Raw genomic sequence first — 18768 nt, 5'->3', positions numbered from 1 at the left:
AGTGTCATCTCGAAAAAAATTTTTTTGGAAAAAATCGACTTTTTGGGACTTAGAAAAAATATGAAAATTTTTCTAAGTCCCAGAAAGTTGATTTTTTCAAAAAAATTTTTTTTTGAGATGACACTAAATTTCGATGTTTTATGCAGTTTTAAGAGTTTTGGCATCAAAAAAAATTTTCGATTTTGGAAATTTCATGTACTCCCCCCTATGGTGCTTTTTCAAGATCGATAATTGTCAAACCTTTACCACCGGGCAGCACCCCTTAAGCATGTCCGATTTAGGTCAAATTTTGCATGAAGGCTTTTTTCGAGGTGCTTAAACTTTTGAGCACTAGAACTTTACGAAAATAGAGTTGATCCCAAAATTTTGGCACCCTTATATATACAAGAGCGGTAAAAATCAACGTGTTTTGTCGGTTACGTCACTTATACCATCATATATCTGGAACCAAAAGTCACAACCATTTGATCTTCGAACTTGATCAACGGCCCGACAGTAGCTTTCAAACGAGCCCAAGTTTGTTAAAATCGGATCAGCCATCTCTGAGAAAATTGAGCGCGTTCAAATACAACGCTTTTTGTCGATTACGTCACTTATACAATCATATCTCCGGAACCAAAAGTCACAGCCATTTGATCTTCGAACTTGATCAATGGCCCGCCAGTAGCTTTCAAACGAGTCCAAGTTTGTTCAAATCGGTTCAGCCATCTCTGAGAAAATTGAGCGCGTTCAAATACAACGCTTTTTGTCGGTTACGTCACTTATACAATCATATCTCCGGAACCAAAAGTCACAGCCATTTTATCTTCGAACTTGATCAATGCCCCGATAGTAGCTTTCAAACGAGCCTAAGTTTGTTAAAATCGGTTGAGCCATCTCTGAGAAAATTGAGCGCGTTCAAATATCTTCGAAAAGTGCACACACATACACACACACACATACACACACACACATACACACACACACACACACACACACACAGACATTTTCCGATCTCGTCGAGCTGAGTCGAATGGTATATAACACTATGGGTCTCCGAGGCTCCGTTCGAAAGTCGGTTTTTCCAGCAATTCTAATACCTTTCTATAGAGAAAGGCAAAAAGCCTTCTTAGTCCACTTAGTGAAATTTTCATATATCTTGAAAAATCACCATAGGGGGGAGTACATGAAATTTTCAAAATCGAAAAAAAAATTTTGATGCCAAAAGGCTTAGAATTGCATGAAACGTCGAGATTTAGTGTCATCTCGAAAAAAAATTTTTTGGAAAAAATCGACTTTTTGGGACTTAGAAAAAATATGAAAATTTTTCTAAGTCCCAGAAAGTTGATTTTTTCAAAAAAATTTTTTTTTGAGATGACACTAAATTTCGATGTTTTATGCAGTTTTAAGAGTTTTGGCATCAAAAAAAATTTTCGATTTTGGAAATTTCATGTACTCCCCCCTATGGTGCTTTTTCAAGATCGATAATTGTCAAACCTTTACCACCGGGCAGCACCCCTTAAGCATGTCCGATTTAGGTCAAATTTTGCATGAAGGCTTTTTTCGAGGTGCTTAAACTTTTGAGCACTAGAACTTTACGAAAATAGAGTTGATCCCAAAATTTTGGCACCCTTATATATACAAGAGCGGTAAAAATCAACGTGTTTTGTCGGTTACGTCACTTATACCATCATATATCTGGAACCAAAAGTCACAACCATTTGATCTTCGAACTTGATCAACGGCCCGACAGTAGCTTTCAAACGAGCCTAAGTTTGTTAAAATCGGATCAGCCATCTCTGAGAAAATTGAGCGCGTTCAAATACAACGCTTTTTGTCGATTACGTCACTTATACAATCATATCTCCGGAACCAAAAGTCACAGCCATTTGATCTTCGAACTTGATCAATGGCCCGCCAGTAGCTTTCAAACGAGTCCAAGTTTGTTCAAATCGGTTCAGCCATCTCTGAGAAAATTGAGCGCGTTCAAATACAACGCTTTTTGTCGGTTACGTCACTTATACAATCATATCTCCGGAACCAAAAGTCACAGCCATTTTATCTTCGAACTTGATCAATGCCCCGATAGTAGCTTTCAAACGAGCCTAAGTTTGTTAAAATCGGTTGAGCCATCTCTGAGAAAATTGAGCGCGTTCAAATATCTTCGAAAAGTGCACACACATACACACACACACATACACACACACACACATACACACACACACACACACACACACAGACATTTTCCGATCTCGTCGAGCTGAGTCGAATGGTATATAACACTATGGGTCTCCGAGGCTCCGTTCGAAAGTCGGTTTTTCCAGCAATTCTAATACCTTTCTATAGAGAAAGGCAAAATGTAATAGTAATTATTAGGTGGAAAATAGTAACGAATAATTCCATGGCACATTGAATCGATATTGTATTTTTTTCGGCACTGTTCGAGAAGAGTTTAACAAGCAAATTTTACTTTTACTGTGTAGTTTATGTTAAATTCCATGTGGCACTAGCAGCTCAATATAAACTGCTATGCATTGATGAATCGAATACGAAGCGTAATAGAGCATAGAACGTATACTTGCAAAAATAAACTCTAGAAAAGAGATATATCCAGGCTTGAACGAAAAGCAGTCCTTTTGTTTAATACGCTGATGACTACAATATTATAATTTAAAACAAAAAAAATCAATTCGACTCCAAAATCAAAAAGGTAGTCGAAAATTTTCTTTATACAGGATACTACTTAATGTCCAACATACTGAGAGCTGTGTTGGAGGAGGACATTGTTTCAACTAATGTTTGAGCTTTGGTTCGATGACAAACTGCAACCCAAACATTTATTATAATTTTGTACTGGCACCTCTTCACTGTTTCTTCTCTCTCTTGAAAGCATTTTGTTGCTTTGATTGATATCCGGGTGCTGGCTGAGACACGACTATTGTCTACCCAGTAATGGTTTTTAATATTTTTCCTTTTTTGTAATACCATAATCTTCTTCTTCTTCAAGGTGCACACATCTTTCTTTGGAGACGGTCCTTGACAAAGATTGAGAGAGACTTATCGGTAATACTATTATTACCCGAACTGGAGGGTTAATCCATTTGATCCTATAAGAAAGCAGACTACCTATTTTAAAGAGCAGTGCTGAAACAGTTTTATAATGAAATGTTCGCGATAAGATTCTAGCGATTGATTGGATTATATGTATTCGTCGATGCAGTAGAAGCTAATTTGTGTTATTGTTATATCTGCTAGACACGACAGAATATGAGAAAATCATAACAAAACATGACGATGAAATTAACTCAAAATCAAAATTACGTATCGATAGATCTAATTTGATAAACTTCAAACATATATTGCATGCAGCAATTCACTTTTATGGTAGTCTGATTCCTACAATGTTAGATGGCTTAACCCACCAGTACGGGTGTTGTTTAAAAAACTTTTCTGGTTCCTTACTCCCAGGAACAACAGAAAAATATCCATGACTGGTACGATATGAATCAATTTCCATTACCAGCCGACGGCGGCCAGGATCCAATCCATTTCGGAAGAAGAAGGTACACACACATACAAGAAGGAAGACACAACACTGTTCTTACTGCTCTGGATCCATATTGACAGTGTGAAATTTTCTCCAGCTGGAAGAAAAAGAAACACTTGTAATATGAATAAAACACGTTCGTAATCGATAAACGAAATAAAAATAGCACATTGTATTGGAATTAATTTCGACTACTTTTTTTCTAGCGAAATGTAAATTATAGTTCTATGTTTTCTTATTAGATTTTTTCCCGTTCGTTGCCTTAATCTAGTAAGAAGTTATTTTAACTTTATGCTATTTATAACCCTTTAAATGATATGTTCTTGTTGCTTTATTATACACCGTTTCTGATCCATCATCTTCCACTGCCGGCGAGAAAGCTCTATAAATATAGCAAATAAATGTCTCTTGACAGGCAAGGATGCCAGGACTAATATTTAAAATATATCAACTACACGCTCTTTGAACATAACTCATGGTTTGAGTTGCGTTTACTCAAATTCATAAACTGGTACAATATGCCAAAATTTGAGTAAGGATTTGAGTAAAAATTATTCAGGCCATGAGTTATCTCGCATTCATTCTTACTTTAGAGCAAACGTTGCGTTCTAACTGAGTTTAAACACTCGAATTTTGACAGCTCCGTCCCTCAAATAAAAAAAAATAGTAGATAGGTGATAACTCAAGTTAAGAGTGTGTGCACTTTTTATGAATTCGAGAGGTGTATCAGTCAAATTTGAGTTATATTCAATTAAGGGGGTAGGGTAGAAAATTGACCTCATTTCATACCTTATCGAAGATACACATTTATTTAATTTGTTAAAAAATAGCTAGATTTGTGGCATCATTTGAATCTCAAGCAGAGTACACTATTCTAGGCTTCTTCCGGCACCGGAACCCAAAAACCGGTATATTCGAAATCAATTTGTATGACCATCAACATAACGTACAAACTCTACTAGTTTCTATTCATTTTTGCCTTTCTCTATAGAAAGGTATTAGAATTGCTGGAAAAACCGACTTTCGAACGGAGCCTCGGAGACCCATAGTGTTATATACCATTCGACTCAGTTCGACGAGATCGGAAAATGTCTGTGTGTATGTGTGTGTGTGCACTTTTAGAAGATATTTGAACGCGCTCAATTTTCTCAGAGATGGCTGAACCGATTTTAACAAACTTGGGCTCGTTTGAAAGCTACTGTCGGGCCATTGATCAAGTTCGAAGATCAAATGGCTGTGACTTTTGGTTTCGGAGATATGATTGTATAAGTGACGTAACCGACAAAAGGCGTTGAATTTGAACGCGCTCAATTTTCTCAGAGATGGCTGAACCGATTTGAACAAACTTGGACTCGTTTGAAAGCTACTGTCGGGCCATTGATCAAGTTCGAAGATCAAATGGCTGTGACTTTTGGTTTCGGAGATATGATTGTATAAGTGACGTAACCGACAAAAGGCGTTGAATTTGAATGCGCTCAATTTTCTCAGAGATGGCTGAACCGATTTTAACAAACTTGGGCTCGTTTGAAAGGTACTATCGGGCCATTGATCAAGTTCGAAGATCAGATTACTGTGACTTTTGGTTCCGGAGATATGATTGTATAAGTGACGTAACCGACAAAAAGCGTTGTATTTGAACGCGCTCAATTTTCTCAGAGATGGCTGAACCGATTTTAACAAACTTGGGCTCGTTTGAAAGCTACTGTCGGGCCATTGATCAAGTTCGAAGATCAAATGGCTGTGAATTTGGTTCCGGAGATATGATTGTATAAGTGACGTAACCGACAAAAAGCGTTGTATTTGAACGCGCTCAATTTTCTCAGAGATGGCTGAATCGATTTTAACAAACTTGGGCTCGTTTGAAAGGTACTATCGGGCCATTGATCAAGTTCGAAGATCAAATGGCTGTGACTTTTGGTTTCGGAGATATGATTGTATAAGTGACGTAACCGACAAAAGGCGTTGAATTTGAACGCGCTCAATTTTCTCAGAGATGGCTGAACCGATTTTAACAAACTTGGGCTCGTTTGAAAGGTACTATCGGGCCATTGATCAAGTTCGAAGATCAAATGGCTGTGAATTTGGTTCCGGAGATATGATTGTATAAGTGACGTAACCGACAAAAAGCGTTGTATTTGAACGCGCTCAATTTTCTCAGAGATGGCTGAATCGATTTTAACAAACTTGGGCTCGTTTGAAAGGTACTGTCGGGCCATTGATCAAGTTCGAAGATCAAATGGCTGTGACTTTTGGTTTCGGAGATATGATTGTATAAGTGACGTAACCGACAAAAAGCGTTGTATTTGAACGCGCTCAATTTTCTCAGAGATGGCTGAATCGATTCTAACAAACTTGGGCTCGTTTGAAAGGTACTGTCGGGCCATTGATCAAGTTCGAAGATCAAATGGCTGTGACTTTTGGTTTCGGAGATATGATTGTATAAGTGACGTAACCGACAAAAGGCGTTGAATTTGAACGCGCTCAATTTTCTCAGAGATGGCTGAACCGATTTTAACAAACTTGGGCTCGTTTGAAAGGTACTATCGGGCCATTGATCAAGTTCGAAGATCAAATGGCTGTGAATTTGGTTCCGGAGATATGATTGTATAAGTGACGTAACCGACAAAAAGCGTTGTATTTGAACGCGCTCAATTTTCTCAGAGATGGCTGAATCGATTTTAACAAACTTGGGCTCGTTTGAAAGGTACTGTCGGGCCATTGATCAAGTTCGAAGATCAAATGGCTGTGACTTTTGGTTTCGGAGATATGATTGTATAAGTGACGTAACCGACAAAAGGCGTTGAATTTGAACGCGCTCAATTTTCTCAGAGATGGCTGAACCGATTTTAACAAACTTGGGCTCGTTTGAAAGGTACTATCGGGCCATTGATCAAGTTCGAAGATCAAATGGCTGTGAATTTGGTTCCGGAGATATGATTGTATAAGTGACGTAACCGACAAAAAGCGTTGTATTTGAACGCGCTCAATTTTCTCAGAGATGGCTGAATCGATTTTAACAAACTTGGGCTCGTTTGAAAGGTACTATCGGGCCATTGATCAAGTTCGAAGATCAAATGGCTGTGACTTTTGGTTTCGGAGATATGATTGTATAAGTGACGTAACCGACAAAAACCGTTGTATTTGAACGCGCTCAATTTTCTCAGAGATTGCTGAACCGATTTTAACAAACTTGGGCTCGTTTGAAAGCTACTGTCGGGCCATTGATCAAGTTCGAAGATCAAATGGTTGTGACTTTTGGTTCCAGATATATGATGGTATAAGTGACGTAACCGACAAAACACATTGATTTTTACCGCTCTTATATATATGAGTGTGCCAAAATTTTGGGATCATCTCTATTTCCGTTAAGTTCTAGTGCTCAAAAATTTAAGCACCTCGAAAAAAGCCTTCATGCAAAATTTGACCTAAATTGGACATGCTTAAGGGGTGCTGCCCGGTGGTAAAGGTTTGACAATTTTTGATCTTGAAAAAGCACCATAGGGGAGAGTACATGAAATTTTGATGCCGAAACTCTTAAAACTGCATGAAATATCGAAATTTAGTGTCATCTCAAAAAAAATTTTTTTGAAAAAATCAACTTTCTGGGACTTAGAAAAATTTTCATATTTTTTCGTAGTCCCAAAAAGTCGACTTTTTCAAAAAAAATTTTTTTCGAGATGACACTAAATCTCGACGTTTCATGCAATTCTAAGCCTTTTGGCATCAAAATTTTTTTTCCATTTCGAAAATTTCATGTACTCCCCCCTATGGTGATTTTTCAAGATATATGAAAATTCCACTAAGTGGACTAAGAAAGCTTTTGTTTTTAGATTAGCATCACTGTTCTCATACAAATAGATAACGCAAATGTCAAGCACTAGTTTGGGAAAATGATGCTGACTGTGTGACATAAACACTGAAGCATGCTTTTGTGAACTACTCGAATCAATCTGAATCAATTAGTTTCGAAATTAGTATCCGAAATTATTTAATAAAATAATGAAATACATTTTCATGAGACTGTTATGAAAGAAGAGAAAGGCATTATCACACCACTAGGTGGATTAAGAAGGGTTTTTTTTACGATTTTAGCATCGTACTCTAAACAACGGTGTAAATTTATGTTCAATCCGAAAATATGCAGTAATTTCGGTAGGGCTATAAGTACTTTCATTTGACCGTAAGATTGGGAATATTGGTTCCGCAATCTCTGAGAAAAGTTAGTAAGATCCATTTTTGAGCATATGATTATTATCTCCGGTAGTTAAACGAAAACCGGTTTTTTTTAGCTGCTTGCTGATATTAGCTACCGATTGGTGTTGTACTGAGGCCAGTTTATAATTTTTGTACGGTTTTTGTTTCGCTATTTTAAGTGACGATGTAATTTTTGTTAACAAACTTTTCCCTACAAATCCGGAACCGTAAGTTGGATCCAGATGAAATTCAGGAATTCTGTATAGCACCACGAGACCTTTCATTTGAATCTTAGTTTGTCAAAATCTGAATGTAGAAAGTTTATACGCTTTTATTTTTGTCGTGAATGTATAGATAAAAATAAGAATTACAACCAATCGCCTTGAACTAAATGCGGGGTTTGTCTCTATGATTTATGAAAATTAAATTTTGTGATTCATGTTTATTTTTGTATAAATCTATTTCGTTGCGTCAAAACTTACGTGCATAACGTTCTGCAAATGAATCAGAAAAGTCCATCATATTTCCTCGTTTTTTTTGGATTTCGAAATTTATTTGGTGTCAATAAATGCTACTATATTTTGAAAATTACACTTAACCCAAGAAATAATAAATCAGATAGCTCACAACAAATGTGATATAAATGTACTTTAGAACCATCGTAATTTCTCTGAGTGAAACTGTTATCAAAAAAAAACGCACGCACATTAAACTAGATTTACGAAAGAAATAAACTAAAAATAATGTTTTAAAGAGGATGTTTGAAAACAATATTAAGCGTGTATGCATGGATTTATGCTACACTCAAAATAATAATCATATTATAGTTACGTGGAAAGTTTTGAGAATATTTTCCACCCTACTTTCCACGTAGTTTTCAATGGCCTGGCATTTAAAAGCTGTTTAATGCATAATCCAGTAAAAGTTACGTGTTTCATAGGTAAAATGTAATGTACTGATCATATCACATTTTGCCTATCAGTTCATATCAAATTTAGATACCAGAGATTTATATATATATACACAGCAAAAAATTTTTAAATTTACCGGTGACGTAAATCCGCATAAGACTCAAATCATAAAAACGTAATTCGTAAAATGACTGAATTTTACAAGAATGATTCACATATGTGTCGAACATACACTATTTTTAAAGAAGACGTGTAAATTTACAAGCTTCAGCACTTAAAAATATGTCAGAATGCAATAAATATGTGTTAGATCTAGTGTAAAAATGAGTCATTTTTGACGCTCGTATATGGCGTTCTCAGAAGACGTAAATTTACACGATTTTTTCTAGGTGTATATATATATATATATATATATATATATATATATATATATATATATATATATATATATATTGGTTGAAGTCAAAAGGGAGATTTCAGATTTTTAAATAAATCTATGAAATGAAAAATACCATGGAAAATAACTCATTTATTTCAGAATATTAGCATATAATTTCATTAGCTTAAAAAGCAACTAATAGCGTCGTGGTATCCCAAATCGACAAGCCTCCAGAAATCGTTTTTGTTGTCACTGGCATCCAACCGAAGTCGAGATCCGAGAACTCCCACAGCACTACCGATGCAGGTTGAAGTGGCATTATATGGGTCCAGTGTCTCTAGCTTCATACCGATTTTGAACTCGTTTTTCGGTGGACCCACGGCATGTTTGAAGCATTCGGCAGGAGCGGGAAAACTTCCGGACTCACGCAGGTACTCGGTCCAGTTGAACACATGGAAACTTTCATACTGGAATAGTCCGGACGATGTAGTGAAAAATTGTAATTAAATAACATTTCTCGCAAATATTTACCCTACTTACACTTTAAAGGGCCACTGTTCGCCATTTTCAAAATCGAGCTTTTTCTACGTGAATTTGTAGATTGTTTGATTCACGTGAACCTTATGTGATGACTCAATTCATTTTATGATATGTTCGTATAACATTCATTTTCGTCACGTGAAATGTTCAATTTGACATTTGAAATCATTTTACGTGATTTTTCAAGTGAATCGAACGTGAATTTTTATTTGAGTGTAGTACAAGTAGTTTTATTTTTAGTTCAGTTGTTGGTCAGGGTAAAAAAATTTGTAGAAGCTTTAAAAACTATTATATTCGCGACTACGAAGTTGAGTTTGACAGCTTATGTGTGTGAAGTGGAGGTAAACAAGAAAAGATAAAAAAGTAATAAATTTTGAAACGTACCGTTTTATGCTATTTTCGCTACTCAGTTTGAAATGGTAAATTGGAATGTTTTTAAAAATTTTTGACGATACTAATTTAGTTGATAAATATAAAATGAATACAATAAGTGATGCTTATTTTCCCGAGTAAAAAACAGCTGTTGGTATCTGAAAAAAAGTAAACAACATTTCAAAACAGAAATTATGAATTAAAATCTATTCATATGTTTAAAATTTTTTCTATGTGCTTTAGAACTGGATGTTTTCTACTCATGGTGTAAGTTTTTCATCAAAGTGTTTACTTTAAATGAGATAACAATCTATTTTTCGAATAATCATTAGGAGCCATTATCAAGTTATACGTATGGTGTGTTGGTGAACTTGCCGGATGTTTTCAGCTTCGCTGCTGGAATTAGCAATTTGGTAGTCAAACGCCAACGGGTATTCCAGGCTGGTTACCTCCTGATAGTTGCATTAGATGAGGTATACAATGGGGGATTTGGTGCATTTCCCTCTTGTTTATGTCATCCTCTTTAAGTGCCGAACCGCGCACAATGAAAATCGCTGCAAAAACTACTTCGGATATATATCAGGCCACAAGATTGAGAGATCTGTTTCGGAAGAGTTGGGAAACTCTCAAATTTGGAACCATTTCGTGGGAGGTGATTGCAAGTTCGGTACGATTTTTTTTTGACTTGATTTTACATTTTCAGTTTTCTCAGGTACATGAGGTAACCGAAAGTTGAAGAATTGCTGATGCTGGGAGAAAATAATTACTAAAAAATAAAAACTATATCAGGAATTAAAATGTTCTAAAATATTTTATTACATAATATATTCGACATATCAACAATTTCTCAAGCGATAATCATGAGCAAACGGGCAGAAATCTTGAGTCCACTTTAAAACTGAAAAACAAAAATTCTTAATCATTGATACGTACGTTTCATACTTGTAAATAGACAGCGAGTAACGCATGTCTGGGTTTGATTCTTACACTTACTTGATGGAAAATATAATATATTGAAGGTGTAGTGAAATAGAAACTACACACACGCACAGTATTCGTTGGCTCAATTTTGAACATAGTGTCTTGACATTTTCGGGATGGAATGAAATGATATTCCTGGCGGACACTTGTGTTTGTATTCTTCCTTTCGTTAATGCCCTCGTCAGCATCAGAAACATTGTCAAAAATCGTTTTTGCGTAATCATCAAAACTGCTTTTCAGATCCATGTTCTACTATATTCAGAGAAAACATAATTTTACTTAAGTCTCGATAAACTTTTTTTGTAATGTTACGTACTAGCTCGTCATATAAACATACCGTAACGTAATGATTTTTTCACAAAACATCATGTGTGCTCTTACCTATGCGTGTTACCAGCGCCGGAATAGAAGTTTCATTATCGTTTTTTCTAACACAAAACCAACTTCAAAACACAACTAAACAAATTGAAAAGTCTAGGTAAGAGCCGTTATCGGTTTTTTATATTTTTACATGCACAAAATCACTTTAAAAAACAGAGAAATAATGCATTTATTTAAGCGAAAAAGTTCTATATTTTGTTTACATTCTCTTCACACACAGACTAAACTTTGATAGATGGCAGCACCGCTCCTTCTATGTCGCGAATTACTTGTCAAAAGAGGCACTAATTACAGCTGTCATAAAATTGGTAGTGATTGCAGAATCAATTACAAAATTTTATGAAACATAATCAGAATCATATGGCATTTGAATTGTTGCCCGGGATTGTACGTGACTAATCGCTTGGTTTATATAATATTATTAATTCAATAATGTCTTTTTGTCGCACAAACGATGGAAAGTATATTTCGTATAAAAAGCATACCGAAAACCTGATAAGATTTCAGAATCTGTGCAACATATTGAAAATGTTCGATTACTAATTTATCTGTACATCTGGCATTTCTGGCAATAACTATATTCTCGACGGCGAATTCGGTGAGCTTTTCTCAGCGAGGGCTAACTTAGCGCACTGTACGCATATGCCCGATGGTAAATTCCCATTGAAAAGGAAAATGTCAAGTGTTTTGGAATAAAATCGTCTAGTTAGGATGAAAGTGATTATAATTATGTTTTGTTATTCGAAATCCTTCAATAACGTACCTGCTTTAGTATTCAGTTTATAAACAAAATCAGCAGTGTAATAGAATACCGGCAAATATAATTACTTAAGGTAAGCTATAAGCTGCATTATTTACATATCATTGTACGAATTGCAACATTCGGACTGACAAAAACAAAGCAAAAAGCAATGAAACAAAACTATAAAAAAGGTAGTCGAATTATTTCTACATCCATGATACTGTTAGCTTTCAAAGCCTGATTTTTAAATTATTCCTTGAAAACTTTTCAAAACGCCTGAGCATTTACTCGAACTTCACCACCACCGTGTGTTTTTGTTTTGTTTATTTTTTTAGAGGCAGTTTAGTTACACGAATTGCCGCTCAAACGTTCGTAACTATTTTGCATCGAGCGATCCCTCACCTTCTCTTGGTGCTCTCCGCTCAGCCGGTAAAACCGAACACGAACGAAAAGCTTGGAAGTAGGCTGGTAAAAGTCCAAAGTTTGCTGTCTACCAGTGATGGGTGTGCTTTCTAAAGGATTTTATATCCATTAGAAAGAGGAGTTGAACACATATTTTTCATCAAACACCTTTTGTAAGAGGTGGCTTTATAAGTGAATGCTTTTTCGAGTGAAAAAGCTCCTGTGCGAATCCCGAACTGGAGGGTTAAACCATTTGATCTGATGTGGAAGCAGACTACCCAGCGCCTCTCGCTACAGTGATGCTATTTTATACGAACATTATTTCGTTTTGGATCTAGCGATGGATACATACAATTTTTTTCTACTTTTCAGGTAGTGTGAACCAACAACAGGCAGAAATATGAGTTCCATCGTACGATGATGAATTCATATTAAAACAGTATTCCTGTTAGATTGACGAATGCGGTAAAAACGGTCAAGTTGACTGGTGTCACGAGAAGGATATAACTCTACACCTTGTAGTACAGTATTTATTACCATTGTATTATTTCAGATAACACTGACTCAACGACTACTGAATGATTCGAGTGTAAGAAATCGTGGAAAGCAACCAAAACAAAAAAAATCGATATAGTAGAATCTTCAACCATCCAATAAAGAAATATCTTGAGGGATTGGATTAAGGTTATTAAATAAATGGTGCAAAAAAAGGTAGTCGAAATATTTTTTCACAAGGATACTGTTTGTTCAAACACTTAATTTATTTTTTTGATCCTGTTTTTCCTAAGAAACCAACTAGCGTTTATTCCTATGAAACACGAATCTCTAGGAATTGCAGCAGTGATTTCTTATAGCAAATTTTGCTTGGAGCGATTCCACACACTCTGCTGTAACTCAGCGCGAGTAAAAACACACACTCGATTTGGTTGTGGGTGTTTTAAGCTCGTATTTTGGCTGGTAATGGTCACTGTTAAGCTGTCGTACCAGTAATGGATGGGGTGAGGAGAAGGAATATAGGAGAAAGAAACTCTCTCCCTCCTCTCTCTGAGTTTTGTTTGGATTTTTCAAAAACAGCACACTACAGCCTGAAACACCTTTCATAAGAGGCATCGACTCGTGCGACTCTATTCCCGAACTGGAGGGTTCAACCATTTGATCACTTGTGAAAGCAGACTACCCGGTTCTGCTGAATAATTCGTCTTTATTTTATACTGTCTAGTTCATGTTAAAATTCTATCGATGCATAATCGTAAGGATAGGATTTTGTTCCATTTCCCTTCGCATGAAGCTCGTCTGTTCAAGCATTTGCAATGCAAAAACCATTTGAAAACATTCTTATTGCAAGCAAGAATTTCCAAAACTAAGTTGAACTTAACCAATTTTAGCATTCAGTCGGTCAATTGCACACTAACCGGTTCCATCAAGAAGCCATAAAATTTTGAAATCTATCAAAATGAGGTTAAGTTAATTTAATTTGCAACAAATTGCGAACAAATCGCGTATCCTCTTCGACTCGTCAACGCAAAACAGCTTAAACTGACCCGGTAATGCTCTTTTAGTAGTTCAACTAGAGTCGCTGATCAGCCGTAAGTTTCGAATCGAGTTGAATATCATATTTTTGGTTGAACTGTACAACAATATATTTTTTGGAGTGCCAGCCAAGTTTCTTTTGTTTTAGAGTCGATTTAAAACGACCAGTATATAGGTTAAAATTAAATTTAAATGACTAAAATTTGGTAAATTTACTGACTGTTGTTGATTTTGATTTTTTATGCTGGTCGCTTAGCAACAGAGATGCCATTTATCTATATTATAGAGATTTTCAAATTTGCATGCAGATTACAAACTATGCACAATGAGAAATGGAGCTTGTTTAAAACAAAACATATTGCGCGTCGAACGTGCAAAATTTCCGCTCCTGTCAATTTTTTTCGATATTTAACTTTTTCTTTATGTAGAAGTTGTATGTAGAAGTAAATTTCGGTTTATTTTTCGTGACATATGTTCGAACTACGAAACCTATATTGTATTCATAAAGACTGGCTCGTTGAGCCTTATTAACATTATCCATATTCTGTGTGTTAAATTGGTTGTAGAAATAGTGATCATGAAGATTGGACACCCGATTTTAGAAATCCTAGATGGCTAAAAACTATTTGTGAAAAATACAGATCCCCACTTTGTTTTACTTTTGTGTGTTTTTATTTATTTTTTCTTAATGTATGTATGTATTTATATATGTGTGCATGTGACAAATAATGTCACTCGATTTTATCAGAGATGGCTGAACCGATTTTCACAATCTCAGATTCAAATGAAAGGTCCTACGGTCCCATAGGTTGCTATTGAATTTTATTCCGATCCGACTTCCGATTCCGGAAACAAAACTTTCAAACTATCATACAAAATGATGCAAAATCGGTACGTGCTGGTACGGAAGAAGTAGAAAACGAACCCGCCTAACACACAGCGTGCTTTGTTCAATTTTGTATAGCGGGTAGGGGTTGCCACATTCATATCTATATTAACTTGACAGAAATGTTTACAAATTAATAAGATGATGGTAGTTTATACCCGAAGAAAGTTTTTGATTTTATTTAGGTTTGAAAAAAAAACCTTGACAGAATCCTCTAGAGATAATTTTGAAAATATAAGTAATATGAGAAAGGCATCATTACACCACTAGGTGTATTAAAAAAGGTTTTTTTGCTTTGTTTTTGTGTGTTCCGTCTTACAATTGTACCGTTACATTTATGCACTTACTTAAGCTACTAACTCAGAAGACGATAGCACTAATGGGAACCTTTCGATGACACATATTTTCATAAAAAATTACAAGAAATTGTTTAGTAACAATTATTAAAATATTAGTAATATGAATCTTAAATAAAAACAGTACATTCGGTTGTGAAACAGCATAACCTTTTCGATTCGTGAGGTGTTGAGCCAAATTTAGATGATTTTTTTCTATTTTTCGTACTGACGATACGCTGAAAGTTTAATCCCTCATCATCTAGTAATTCCTAAACCGTAAGTTGGATCCAGATAAAATATCTTTCATTTGAAACTAAGTTTCTGAAAATCGGCCCAGCTATCTCTGAGAAATCGTAGTGAGCTTCGTGTGGGAACAATGAGCAACTTTTTCCGGTACTTCCAGAACCGGAAAATGGAGAACGGTACAGTCAAAGTAAGTTCGATTGGTCATAAACTAACGTGGGTCACATCCTGAAATAGTCCCGAAGAGTTTTTATATTATTTGCATCGCCACTTTAAATTTTTACCATTCATCACCCTATAATATCGGAATCAGAAGTCGGATCCTTATGAAACTCAAACCTAATTAAAGTTTTGTTAGTGGAAATCGGCATCACCTAAGAAATTTAAGTGAGTTTCGACTTAAAGTTATTTAATTTTTATACGTCTTAAAGTTATTTATTTTTTATCAGGTTCTTTCGGAACCAAAAACTGGGGACCGGAATAGCTGAAGGAAGTTTATTTGGCCATCTGCTAACAAGATCTAAGCACTAGAGATATTTATGAATAATTCTCCAGGAAATTGCAGCTCTTTACATGGTCATTTCCAAAAAAAGACCTCTAAAACCATAATTTCTACACTAATCACCCTGTAATTCTGGAAATGTTATATGAAGATGAAACTCGGAAGTTTTGTGTTGCATTTTAAGACCTTCCATTCGGATCTAAGTTTGTAAGAATCGATACAGCCGAAGTCGGATTCGAAAGAAATTCAGGAACTTTGTATGGAACCACAAGACCTTTTATTTAAATCTGCGTTTGAAAAAATCTGTTCAGCCATCTCAAAGAAAATTTAGTGTAGAAAAATGTTACACACATACAGACATTAGCTGATCTCGACGAACTTATTCGAATGGTATATGACACTCGGTCCTTTGAAACTTGGATCAAAAAGCGGTTTTCTTAGTAATTGCATAGCTTTTCTACTTGAGAAAGGTAAAACACTTAATTTAAAAGGTGCTACCGAAAAGAACATACAGTGAACTCTTAACACCTCATTCGGACACGAAAATTACCCTTCTGTTTGGACAGATTTCGCTACCGATCCGAAATGGCGGGTGGGCAATGTCAGAGACATAACTGGATACCGTGAATACGAAACAAACCGACATTCTTCTTCCACACTTAAAAACATCAATAATCGTACGGATTTGTTGATTAATTGTGTGAATTTTGCAAATTTATAATGCTTTACTTGCAGAATTTTAACGGTTGCGTCAAGTACGACCTATTGATGGCAAAATATGAAGTACGACCTAATGATGACAAAATAATCTACCACACAATTAAATGAAGTGGAATAAAATAAAGCAAAAAATTACGAGGTTGTGTATGAGACACTACCGTTTGTTTGCTTCCTAGATGATTTCTAAATGACGGTTAGGAATTAATCTGATATCAATTTCACAAATTTACTTTTCAAATCGATCCCGAAAGTACCAATTATATAGCGATTTGATAGATTATCAACAAACCGAAAGCCGCCATCCTAGATTTCAAGATTTCTGCAACTATAAATTATATAACACATGGATCAATAAGTCCCGAGACTAAAGCAGAGATGGCGCTCGTAGTAAACCAGTAACCACGTCTTTTCAGAGTACTAACCTTTGCTTGAAACGGGTCAAAATTTTAAGTCGATCCGACCAGAAACAGCTGAGTTATCGAGGTTGGAGTAAAGTCGTTTTGTAGTTTGTTTAAAAAATGGAAAAAACCGAGTTTCGTGTTTTGATAAAACATTGTTTTTTAATGGGTAAAAACACCGTGCTACGAAACAATGGATTGAAAAATGTTATCCGGACTCTTGTCCATCAAAAGCAACGATTTGTCGGTGGTTCGCCGAGTTTAAACGTGGTCGTACCGACACAAATGACGCGGAACGCTCGGGTAGACCTGTGGAAGCCGTTACACCGAAAAATGTGTGTGAAGTGACAAAAATTATAATAAAAGATCGTAAAGTGAAGCTCCGTGAGATTGCTGAGATGACACAGATATCATATGGAAGTGTATTCACTATGCTTCATGAAAAATTGAGCATGAAGAAGGTTTTTTCCAAGTGGCTGCCGCGATTGCTTTCGATGGAACAAAATGCACCCTGCCACAAGTCGATGAAAACAATGGCGAAATTGAACGAATTGGGCTTTGATCTGCTTCTCCACCCTCCATACTCGCCAGATTTAGCTCCCAGTGACTACTGGCTCTTTGCTGATCTTAAAAAAATTCTCCAGGGAAAAAGATTTGGCTCAAATGAGGAGGTCATCGCTGAAACTGAAGCTTATTTTGAAGCGAAAGATAATTTTTTGTATAAACATGGTATTGAAAAATTGGAAAAACGTTGGAACCATTGTATCACCCTAAAAGGTGATTATGTTGATGAATAAAAAAATTTTTGCAAGAAAAATGTTGTTTCCATTGTTAGTCTCGGGACTTATTGATCCATGTGTTACAACAATGTTCGTAACAAAAAATGTTTGGCGTTTGTTATTGTGTAACGTTCAATGCGCTCAATAATGTAACGCTTCGTAACTTACTAAAACGTAACGCATTTAACGCCTATGACTTACAAAAAAGTAACGCTTGTAAAGCTTCGTTTTGTCCATAACTCACGAAAAAGTAACGCTCGGTAACACTTATAATTTACTCAAAAGTAACGCATGCAACTCCTATGACTTACAACAAATTAACGTTCTAATGCTTCATTATGTCTATAACTCACAAAAAAGTAACGCTCCGTAATGCCCATAAATGTCTATAAAATAACGCCTATGACTCATAAAAAAGTAACGCTTTGTAATGTCTATAACTCACGAAAAAGTAACACATAACTCACAATAAAATAACGCATATAACGCTTCTTACCGCCTACAACTTACAGAAAAGTAACGCCCCGTAACGCCTACTACTTGAAAGTAATGCATGTAACGCTTCGTAACGCTTATAATTTATAAAAAGTAACGCCTATAATTTACAAAAAGTAACGCATGTAACGTTTTGTAACGTCTATGACGCATGTAACGCTTTGTTACGCCTATAACATACAAAAAAATGACGCATGTAACACTTCATAGCGCCTATAAGTCACAAAAAAGTAATGCTTCGAAACACCTATAACTTACAAAAGAGCGACGTATATAACACTTCGTAACACCTTAAACTTCCTTAAAAGTAGCACATCGTAACTCGATTACTCGATTAACACCTTTACTCAGGCGTTGTTGACTCAGATAGGCCTAAAAAACTGCGTAACTTTTTATATAGCTTCAAAAACTCTTACTATTTTATGTATTGTTATCATTCTCATTTATTT

At 35.6% G+C, this 18768-nt stretch overlaps 1 long non-coding RNA gene across 5 annotated transcripts; it reads left to right on the top strand.

The window, feature by feature from the left end:
• Positions 1-9749: 9749 nt before the first annotated feature.
• Positions 9750-13183, top strand: LOC131430365 (uncharacterized). 5 transcript variants are annotated; one of them, XR_009229519.1, is made up of 6 exons: positions 9750-10090; positions 10166-10189; positions 10255-10574; positions 10635-12117; positions 12801-12893; positions 12982-13182. It is a non-coding gene; the product is annotated as an uncharacterized LOC131430365 (long non-coding RNA). The 5 variants fall into 5 exon arrangements; XR_009229518.1 differs by having other exon boundaries at positions 9750-9969; positions 10042-10189; positions 12801-13183; XR_009229517.1 differs by having other exon boundaries at positions 9751-9969; positions 12801-13181.
• Positions 13184-18768: the final 5585 nt, after the last annotated feature.

This window comes from Malaya genurostris, chromosome 2, assembly GCF_030247185.1.
Source record: "Malaya genurostris strain Urasoe2022 chromosome 2, Malgen_1.1, whole genome shotgun sequence".
Lineage (NCBI taxonomy): Eukaryota > Metazoa > Arthropoda > Insecta > Diptera > Culicidae > Malaya > Malaya genurostris.
The sequence above is the reverse complement of the archived record's forward strand: the minus strand, read 5'-3'. Positions and strand labels throughout refer to the sequence as shown.